The 10,902-nt window shown below is 38.3% G+C and overlaps 1 long non-coding RNA gene across 1 annotated transcript; it reads right to left on the reverse strand.

Annotated features, from left to right (window-relative positions):
* Positions 1–104: 104 nt before the first annotated feature.
* LOC138837103 (uncharacterized) lies at positions 105–10,395 on the reverse strand. The gene is made up of 4 exons (XR_011375178.1): positions 10,191–10,395; positions 8,588–8,679; positions 793–927; positions 105–275 (listed from the first exon to the last, which is right to left on the reverse strand). It is a non-coding gene; the product is annotated as an uncharacterized lncRNA (long non-coding RNA).
* Positions 10,396–10,902: the final 507 nt, after the last annotated feature.

Below are 10,902 nucleotides of genomic sequence, written 5' to 3' on the forward strand. Positions count from 1 at the left end.
CCAGCATGCCACACCTCCTTCAGAAAGACATTTCAACTTCCAAAAATACAAAGAGAAAAGAAACGATGCAATGGTTATCCTTTGAAGACTCTTTTCAGCTGGGAGTTTGAGATTGGAATTACCTTTTTTTCACTTTCTTGCAAAAGCATCTCCAGAACTTTTAGATGTTCTTGAAGTTCATCAAAGGGTAGCCCACTATGAGATTTCTTATCTGTTTCCATGGCTACCTCATTGGAGGTCATGAGCTCTTCTTTCTCCTTTGCCTCTCGTAAAACCTAAAAAGAGATGGAAGTATAGAAGCAGCAAATAATAGCTCAAGGGTAACTTTTAAGAGTGGAGAGAAGCAAAGCTGAGACAAGTTCCAGTATAGAGTGCTGCTCTTCATGCCTGGTATGGCAAATCAAATTCACTAAGGATCAGGAGCTGCATGGGAAAAAAAAGTAGCTAAACAAAATTTGATGCTTGACAGTATTACCCAAGGAGCCACATGCATTTCTAAAAGTGGTTTCAACATTAACCTAATAAGCAATCTTGATAGCGCTCAGGATTTTGCAATGCGCTGACAGAGGCTACTGCAGAAAGAAAAGAGCTGGCCATTTGTATAAGCATTAGAGCTCTAACTGCACATCCAGCCCATAAAAATGCCTTCATTTTATAATGCATTGAAAATTCTTTGCAAGGAAATACACTAACAAAATCTCAAGGTAACAAAGGGAAAAATTCAAATTAAAAAACAAAACAAAACACATGAACAACAGAAAACAGCAATCAAACCAGTAAAGGTAACAGTACCTGAGACAGTGTAGAATTCCAGTTCATCAGATCCTTGGTCATTTTAAATACAGGATCCCCTTCTGCTATTACATCTATTGTCTTCTTCACAATGAATTTGAAGGCATCTAAACCCCCACTAATAATGTCCTTTCCCTAGAAAGCAACATAAATGTCATTACTACAATACTGGGAAAACACATTTGCATGTTTTGTGGGGGTTTTGTGTCAGTCCAGGGGCTTAAAACTCAGGGCCTAGGTGATGTCTATGAGCTTTTTTTCTTCAAGGATAGTACTCTACCGCTTGCACAACAGCTCCACTTCCTGCTTTGTTTGCTGGTTAATTAGAGAGAAGAGTCTTACAGACATTCCTGCCTGGGCTGGCTTTGAACCACAATCCCCAGATCTCAACTTCCTCAGGGGCTAGGTTTACAAGCATGAGCCACCAGTGTCCAGCCATTTATATGTTTCAATTCTTTAAGAGTGACCTACAATACTAAGCACTGGGAAGAATGTGGAACAGTAAGGATAATACACACTGCATGTAGACACATAGTAGGTTCTCCTCTTTGGAAAACTGCTGGCCAGAATCTACTATAGCTACATATGTACAGTGGTTCATCAGAAGACATTTCAGGGCTGGGAATGTAGCCTAGTGGTACAATGCTTGCCTAGCATGCATGAAGCCCTAGGAACAATTTCTCAGTACAACATACATAGAAAAGGCAGGAAATTGCACTGTGGCTCAGGTGGTAGAGTGATAACCTTGTGCAAAAGAAGCTCAGGGACAGTTCCTGGGCCCTGAGTTCAAGCCTCAGTACTAGCCAAAAATAAATAAATAAATAACCAAAAATATTCAGAGCAGCAGTATTTGTAATAGCTATAACATGGAAACTATTTCAATCCTTAAAAACTGTGGAATAAATAAAATATAACATAGTGACAAAATGGAATACCACATCCAAAATGCAACATGGTCAAATGATACAAAAATGTTGTGAAAGAAGATAGATACAAAATGTACTATAAGTATGTAAAGTATAAAAGCAAACAAAGGTAATCTAAGATAAAAGTGAGGACTATAGTTATCTTCCTAGAAGGGGCATACTATCTCTTAAAGAATCTGAACAAGTTCACATTATGAAAATGAACTGTTTTAAATTTCAGTATTAAAATTAAGAAAAAAAATATAAAGCATAAATTTAAAGTATAACTAAGTATTTAATATATGCCTATAATGCCATTACTCCAGAGACTAAGGCATAAGTATTGTGAGTCTGAGGCCAGCCTAAGCTACATTCATATCCAGTTCAAGGATGCCAGGCTACACAGTGAAAAGAATGAAAAGAGAATCCAAAGACACAGTTTACGCCTGTAATCACAGCTGCTTACAAAGTAGAGGCAGAATTGTAGCCCAAAGCCAGCACAAGTAAAAGCCAGTGATTGGATCCAAAAACAAACTAGCTATTTCTGCTTTCTAGTTGCCATGGTATGATTGATTCTGCTTTGCCATGACCTTCCTGCCATTATGAACTGACATCTCTGAGAACAAAACTGCTCCCTGTAGATAGATAGATAGATAGATAGATAGATAGATAGATAGATAGATAGATAGATAGATAGATAGATAGATAGATAGATAGATAGATAGATAGAAAGAAAGAAAGATAGATAAATAGATAGATAGATAGATAGATAGATAGATAGATAGATAGATAGATAGATAGATAGATAGATAGATAGATAGATAGATAGATAGATAGATAGATAGATAGATAGATAGATAGATAGATAGATAGATAGACAGGCAGAAGAAAGGAATAAGGATGTGGCTCAAGTGGTACTTCATATTGCCAAAATAAATAAACAAAGGTTACAATAGCCAGGCAGTGGTGTCTGGTGACTCATGCCTGTAATCCTTCTCAGCTACTCTGAAGACTGAGATCTGAAGATCACAGTTCAAAGCCTTCCAGGCAGGAAAGTCCATGAGATACTTATTTCCAAATAACTTCTCAAAAAATTTAGGGAATAGCGCTGTGGCTTAAGTGGTAGAGTGATAGCTGCCTTAAGTACAGAAAGGGTCAGGGACAACACCCAAGTCCTGAGTTCAAGCCCCACAATTGGCAAAAGAAAAAAGTATTTATCTACACATAGTAAACATTTTTCTAAACAAGAGGAAACTATAGTCAGAAAGAGATCAATGGTTGGAAAATGCTGTGAACAGACAGAACGGTGTGGCTACAGACTGGCATGAAGGAACTCCCTTAGTAATGAAAATATTCTTATATCTCAGTGAGCCATACAAATACAGAAAATATTCTGTGTCTGTGTATCACAATATACTGTGACTATACAGTATAAACATAATTATTATTTCTCAACACAAAGTCATATTGCAAAAAAAACAGTTTTACTGTATGCAAATTATAGCTCAACTTTGTCCTAGAAGACTATGCTGATTCTTAGTAAGGGAATCAATATATATTACAAAGATGAGTATGTTTCAAAAATAATCAGTTCTCTTTTATCTTTAAAAATCATATAAGAGATCAACAAGTACACCAAGTAATTAAACTATATTATATCAAACACTCTATTATGGAGAGAACTTTTGCTTTCAAGTACTATAAATAAGCTGATATTACACTTGCCTTCCTATACAGCAACTAGAAAACCAGACAAAATATAAGAAAGAACTATTTTTAGACAATGGAAAAAAAGACAAAATAAAAGACTTTGGTCCAGGAGAAAAGAGAAACAAAGTCAACCCTACAGCTGGGCTTTCTGCCTAGAGAAAAGTTCCAAACCCCAACACACAGAGGAGATCCTAAAGACAACAGAACACTCACACACAATGTAAGTCAGGGAAAAGGCTGGCATCAGGGAAGGCTGAAGCAGCTATCATTTGAAAGTCAGAAAACTTCAGAGGATGCAGCTATATAAGTAAAATGTTTCAAGAAGCTACAGATGTGCCCATGTGTCTTTATCTGAATAATACACTGTTAAAAAACATTAGGTAACGCCACACAGTTGGAGAAGAACTAGTGTAAGTAGTAAGCAACACAATCCCCATAGCTCAAGCTATGCGGAAACATCTGGTTTTTAAACAATCAAGTGAACAGACTTCACTGAACACCTGAGGAATAAGAGTGAATTCAGAGGAATCAGGGCTCAGCAGTAAAGATTAACTAGTCCTTAAGATTGAAGGCTACACTAGACTCCCTATAATCAAGCCTAACAGAGAGAAGAAAGTGGTGACATTGTCCAAAAAACAAATCCTTTAAATAGGGATACAGGTGGATCCATAGCAAGAATGAGATGTACAAGTCGTTATGTGGAAAAACAAACTTTGAAACTTTGGGGGGAGGAGGAGAATTGGGTGGGGGAGGGTGGGGGAGGGAAGGGGAAACAAAGGAGGAGGCTACAATGCTTGATAAGAAATGTACTCATTATCTTGCCCACGTAATTGGAACACTTCTGTACAGCATTTTCACAATAAAAATTAAAAATAAAAAAAGGGTGAAGAAAAAATAAAGAAATGTACTCTTAGTTGGGTACCAGTGGCTCACACCTGTAATCCTAGCTACTCAGGAAGCTGAGATCTGAGGATTGTGGTTCAAAGCAAGCCCTGGTAGCAAAGTCTGTGAGACTCTTATCTCCAATAAACCATCAGAAAACTAGAAGTGGCATTGTGGCTCAAGTAGTAGAGCACTAACTAGCCTTGAGCTCTAGAGCTGAGAGGCAGTGCCCAGGCCCAGAGTTCATGTCCACGATTGATAAAAAAGAAATGTACTCTTTACCCAACTTATATAACTGTAACCCGTATCTTTTAGTAACAGTTAAAAAGTTTTGAAATATGAATCTGAATCCAGAAAGCAGGACTGGGCCACTGATGACTCACGCCTATGGTCCTAGGATCTCTGGGCTGAGATCTAAAGATCACAATGGAAAGCCACAAGGGCAGAAGAACCTGTGAGACTTTCATCTCCATTTATTTATCCAGCAAAAATCAGAGGCAGGGTTCATGTGCCAGCTGTGGGGGAGGAGGACAAGGTAGACTGTGAAGATGGGAGTTCAAACCCCAGTGCCAGAACATAAACATTAAAAAAGAAAGAGGCCTGAAACCGGTAACTCACACCTATAATCCTAGCTACTCAGGAGACTGAGATCTGAGGATCACCGTTCAAAGCTAGCCTGGGAAAGAAAGTCTGTGAGACACTTATCTCCAATAAACCACTCAGAAAACCGGAAGTGGCGCTGTGGCTCAAGAGCTAGAGTGCTAGCTTGAGCAGAAGGGTACAGGGACAGGGCCCACACCCAGAGATCAAGCCCCATGACAGACAAAAAAAAGTGGGGTGGAGGAAGAAAGGAAGCAAGGAAGCAAGCAAGCTAGCTAGCTAACTAGCTGGATGCCAGTGGTTCACACTTGGAACTCTAGTTATCCAGGAGGCTGAGATCTGAGCATCACAGTTTGAGGCCAGACCAGGCAAGGTAGTCTAGTCCAGGCAGATTTATCTCTCCAATTAATCACCAAAAAAAAAAAAGTAATTATCACAGAAGTATAGCTGTTGCTCAAGTAGTAGGGTGCTAGCCTTGAGCAAAAAGGTTCAGGGACAGCACCCAGGTCCTGCTTTTAACCCCCAGGAATAACACACACACACACACACACACACACACACACGAAGCAGAAGACAACATCCTTAAAGGAACATGACAAAATTGCAAAAAAGATGACCGAGTGATTTCATTGGTATCTTTTACCTCAAACTTCTAAAAAGAACCATCTCTAGTATAATTTCCTTCACAGTGAAATTAATTTCTCTCCTTAGGAACTTTAGAAGATGGGAAAGGCTTTAGGATGAAAATGCCACCAATTCTATTCTGGTACACTTAATATTCAACTAAAATCTAAGTCCATAAAACTTCCACTGAGTAGTGGGAGTTCTCTACTCATGAGACATAAGTAAACACAACCTAAACTCTGCCCTCCATGCTAGCCTTCAAAGGTATAAAAAGGGTATATTCTCCCTATCTCTTTTCCTTAGATTTTCATATGCATGATCCATTAACTCTCCAAGTTTTTAAGACATTAATACTAGCCACTCTTCCCAGGGTTTTCCATGATTTTCATTCCCCTCTTAAAACATGGCTCTGAATGACAGATGTCCTTCAAGTGTTTATGAAGTCACTGCTGTTTACTATCCAAACATACTTCTAACTCCTGTTTTCTTTGCCCACTAAAAGCAACTCCTGATAAAAATTTCTGATAATGCTAACAATTTAATCTCCCAATATCTCAAAGCATCAGAGTTAGACATTAAACCATTCTAGTTGCTGGGGGCATGAGGAGAAATGAAACTTCCTGTCTCTGTAACTCCTGAATTTGAGCTTATCTGTTTGAGAATACCATACTTGCACTCACAGCATGATCTGACAACAATTACAAAATCATAAAGTAAACAACAAAGAAAACTGAAGGTACCAGGACCCTACGTTCACCAAAACAACATGCAATAGTCTATTTCTAGAGTCCTTTAGGGAGAAAAATAAACTCATTTTTTAAACACATAGTGTGTTAGTCAAAGCCAAAATAGCCTCACAGTAAATAGCCTCATCAGTAAGAACAGTGCCTCATATATGGAGTATTTTGCAGCCATGTCTACTGACATGGCTACTGACCCATGCACTATGGACCCAAAGGTATGTCAATCCAGTTCTCTCTTAGGTATACACAAGTAGTGATAGTGGAACCTGTTAGTCTCTGATGGGTATATACGCCAAAACATGATATAACTCTGAAGATGGAGAAAAACAGATAGAATAAATCTGCTTCCAGAGAAAAAAAGATAGAGATGAGCAAAGAGTATTAAATGAGAAACAATATGGGCTGTGAGAGATGAAGAAAACAAACTGGTCTTCAAAACTTTTCCATACGGCTTAGAAGTGCAGGTTTCCTTTTGATCAAGACAAACTTCGAAGAATAAATCTTGGCACAGACCAAAATGTTTTTAAAAGAGACCCAGAAACACAACAAATCAAAGAAAGGTTGGGCACATGGGATTACATGAAATTGCAGAACTTCTGCATGGCAAAGGACATAGCAAGAGCAATAGAAAGCCCACCGATTGGGAAAAGATTTTCACTAGCCATACAACGGACAAGGGTCACATATCTAAAATACAACTTGAACTCAAAAAAATTTAATTTCCCAACAACAAATCCTCAAAGAAACAACTGCCCAATAAATAAGTGGCTAAAGACTTAAAGAGAAACTTCTCTGAAGAGGAAAGAAGGATGGCCAATGGACACATGAAGAAATGCTCAACCTCCCCAGCCATAAAAGAAATGCAAATCAAAACAACATTGTGATACCACCTAACCCTTGTTAGAATGGCTAGAATCAAGAACTCTTATAACAACAGATGTTGGAGGGGATGTAGACAGAAGGGAGCTCTTCTGAATTGTTGGTGGGAGTATAAACTTGTTCAACCACTTTGGAATGTAGTATGGAGGTTCCTCAAAAGAGTCTACATAGAGTTTCCCTATGACCCAGCAATCCCTCTTTTGGGCATTTACCCAAGCGATCACAAAGAAGACCATGCTAAAGCTACAAGCACGACTATGTATACTGCAGCATAATTTACCATAGCTAAGATATGGAACCAACCCAGATGCCCCTCAGTAGATGAATGGATCAAGAAAATGTGGCATATATACACAATGGAATTCGATGCCTCCATCAGAAAGAATGACATTGCCCCATTTGTTATGAAATGGAGAGTTGGACAAAATTATATGAAGTGAAGTAAGCCAGGCCCAAATAAACATAGGTCCCATGATTTCCCTTATTTGCAATAACTAGTATATGTCTAAGACAAGCAGAAACGGTAAGAAAAGTTGATGGTAGGTGAAATGATCCCCAAGATAAGGACACAAATGTTTCTTTTTTCTTTCATACAATTGTTTCTAACATATTTATAAGATGATTTCTTTGTTGCTTTGTATGTCCCTCCCCCACGGTATAACCCCTGTTTTCACTGTATTTGATGTTGGTATAATTTGTGGAGGGGAAGGAAAAAAAACAAATATTTTAAATAGGGATACAGTTGGACCTATTGCAACAATGTCAAAAAACGAACTTTACAACTTTGGCACGGTGTGTGTGGGGTGGTGATGGAAGTGGGGGGAACGGGAAATGGGAAGGGATGGGAAGGGGTAACAAAGGAGGAGGCAATAATGCTTGATAAGAAATGTACTCATTACCTTGTCCATGTAATTGTAACACCTCTGTATGGTATTTTCACTATATATATATATAAACCCTCACCTTCATAAAAACCCAAATGCAAAAAAAAAGAGAGAGAAAAGGCTAGAATGTACCTCAGCTCAATGGCAAAACACTTGCCTAGCAATTGCAACATCCTGGGTTCAATGCCTAGTATCAAAAAACAAAAGGTAGAAAATCAAACAAACAAAAAACAAAAGGCAAAAAAAATAGCCCTAAATAAACAAAAATCTTTTTTGGTCCTGTCAGTTTTAAATTCAGCCAACCGTGGTTGCCATATAAAGTGCTAAGTAATTCTTATATTCAGCATATATGGCAATATAATTTTATTATACAGCAGTCCTTGAAATTACTTCAGATGCAGAGTAGAGAGATATGAACAGTTACAAGACACAGATCTCTAACTGGCAGCTGGATTCACAAGGCAACCCACCACAGCTGTAGGATGTCCCCATGTCCTTAATATCAAAAATGCACAAGCTAGCTACTGAATCCAAAGTATCCTAGGACTTAAATTTTCTCTATACTGACCTTCAGCAGCTTGACTTCAGCTGAAATCTCACTGGGACTAGGGATCCCAAGGGAAGACTCTGTTGTTTCAATGATGTTTGAAGTATCTTGTCCTAGAGAAAAATTAAATTTGTTGCTCTTTATTACCCAAACTTACCAAGCTAAATTCTAAAAACGAAATATCAAAGTGTGTATATCTAAAATCATGAATGCTATAAGACAGGTTATTTTTAACAATTGGGGTAATTATTCCTTGAAAATATCTCCTTAGTATAACATTTTTTAAACAAAACCCTGATATATCATCATTAAAGAACAGACATTTATAGCAATTCCTAGACTTCATTCTAATAAGAAAATGCTACCAATTCTACTAGCAGTGTCTATCATCTCATGATTATTTTTCTTCAAACAATAAACCCTTGAACAAATGTGGAAGGAGAATTATTAACTAAGTCCTTTGTAACACAAATCTGTAAAACGCACACAGACAGTAATGAAATGACTGATGATTTTACCCACTGTGGCCACTGTAGCTGAGGCTGAGGAGAGCAAGGACTTGCCCCCGGGGCCCCAATATTTCCATCTGGCCTGGGGTATATCTTTGGAAAGTTTCCTATTGTCCCAGTAAATGGGGGGGGGGGAAGACACAAGAAAGTGTGAAAAATTATTGAGCCAGAGTACAATATACATAAGTTATCTAAGTATTAGCTAAAGTATGGGAACCTAATAATATTTGCTTAATGCATTGCTTGACTGATAGACAGTTGTCTGTGTTTATTATGTAGGCACCATGCAGCAAAGGAAATTACTGCTGATGGCATTTATAGAACTGAAAAACTATTATTTATGGTTGTAAAAATAAGAAAAGAAATGTAAACCTAAATTAGCATTGAGCTTGAATCTGTCTTTTTTATTGTGAAAATACTGTACAGAGGGTTTACAATTATATGGGCAAGATAATGAGTACATTTCTTATCAAGCATTTAGCCGCCTCCTTTGTTTCCCCTTCCCATCCCTTCCCATCCTTCCCCCCGCCCCCCCACCCAGTTTTCCCTGACCCCCCACCAAAGTTGTAAAGTTCGTTTTCGACATAATGACTTGTACATCTCATTGTTGCAATGGGTCCACCTGTATCCCTATTTAAATGATTTGTTTTTCTCATTGTACCAGGGCTTCACACATTTGGCTTGCTTGCTCATGGCTGGCACTCTACCACTTGAGCCATACCTCTAGTGTAGCACTTTGCTGGCATTTAGTTGGAGATGGAATCTGCATTCATCTGGACCTAAGCATCCTCAGTAGCTAAGATTACAGGTGTGAGCCAGGGGTACCTGGTAAACTCTAATATTTTTAAATCCCAATATTTTAATAGAGATTCTAGCTGGGCACCAGTGGCTCACGCCTGTAATCCTAGCTACTCAGGAGGCTGAGATCTGAGGATCACGGTTTAATGCCAGCCAGGGCAGGAAAGTCCATGAGACTCTTACCTCCACTAAACCATTAGTGGTACTGAGGCTCAAGTGGTAGAGTGTTCACCTTGAGCTGAAGAACACAGAGATAGTGCCCAAGCCCAGAACTCAAGCCCCACAACCCACAAAAAAAAATAGAGATTCTGTGATACCTGAAAAGGGAGAACTTCTGAAGTCTCAGGGTCCCTGGAAGACCCAACTTCTGGTTTTTTCAACTGGACACTACAGCTTCCATTAAGTCTCTTGATTGGTATGTTGGTCAACAGATTCAGTATTCTTCACAGACTCAGAATTCTCCACTGACTTACAGTTTCTTTCTTCAATGATAGGACTTGCTTCAGTTATCAGTGGAGTCTCAGGATCATCTTTATCAGAAAGTCCAAGGGAAAAAGTGATTGAGGTCAGCTTTTTTTTAGTATAAATTATTTGTCTAAATCTTTTGACACTTTCACAGAGTCACAGGCAGGAACATTAGTAAATTAATACAGACAAGATCCCACAGATCTTCCCCCAGGTTCTCCTAGTAACAGCTTTCATAACTGAAGCATAATTCATTGTGGCAGAATCCACCAATCTTCAGCTTTCAACATATTTCAACTGAAATTCTGTCACTTAAAGAAGTATAGATGGAATTACATAGCATGTCACTTGTTAAGAATTTTTACACAGCATTTAAGTCCCTCCAGACCCACTTGTATTAAGATTTTTTTTTACTGTTTCTGAATAGTCCATGGTATAAATGTACTTTGGGACTATCACAGAAATAAAATGATTCAGAAAGCTTATGTACAGGTGTTTATGGGAATGAAAGCTTTCTCTGGGAAAAATGCCTGCTCAGTTAAATTTTAAATGTTACTGTTAGGC

Source organism: Dipodomys merriami, unplaced genomic scaffold (assembly GCF_024711535.1).
Source record: "Dipodomys merriami isolate MVZ:Mamm:240054 unplaced genomic scaffold, mDipMer1.0.p SCAF_2614, whole genome shotgun sequence".
NCBI lineage: Eukaryota > Metazoa > Chordata > Mammalia > Rodentia > Heteromyidae > Dipodomys > Dipodomys merriami.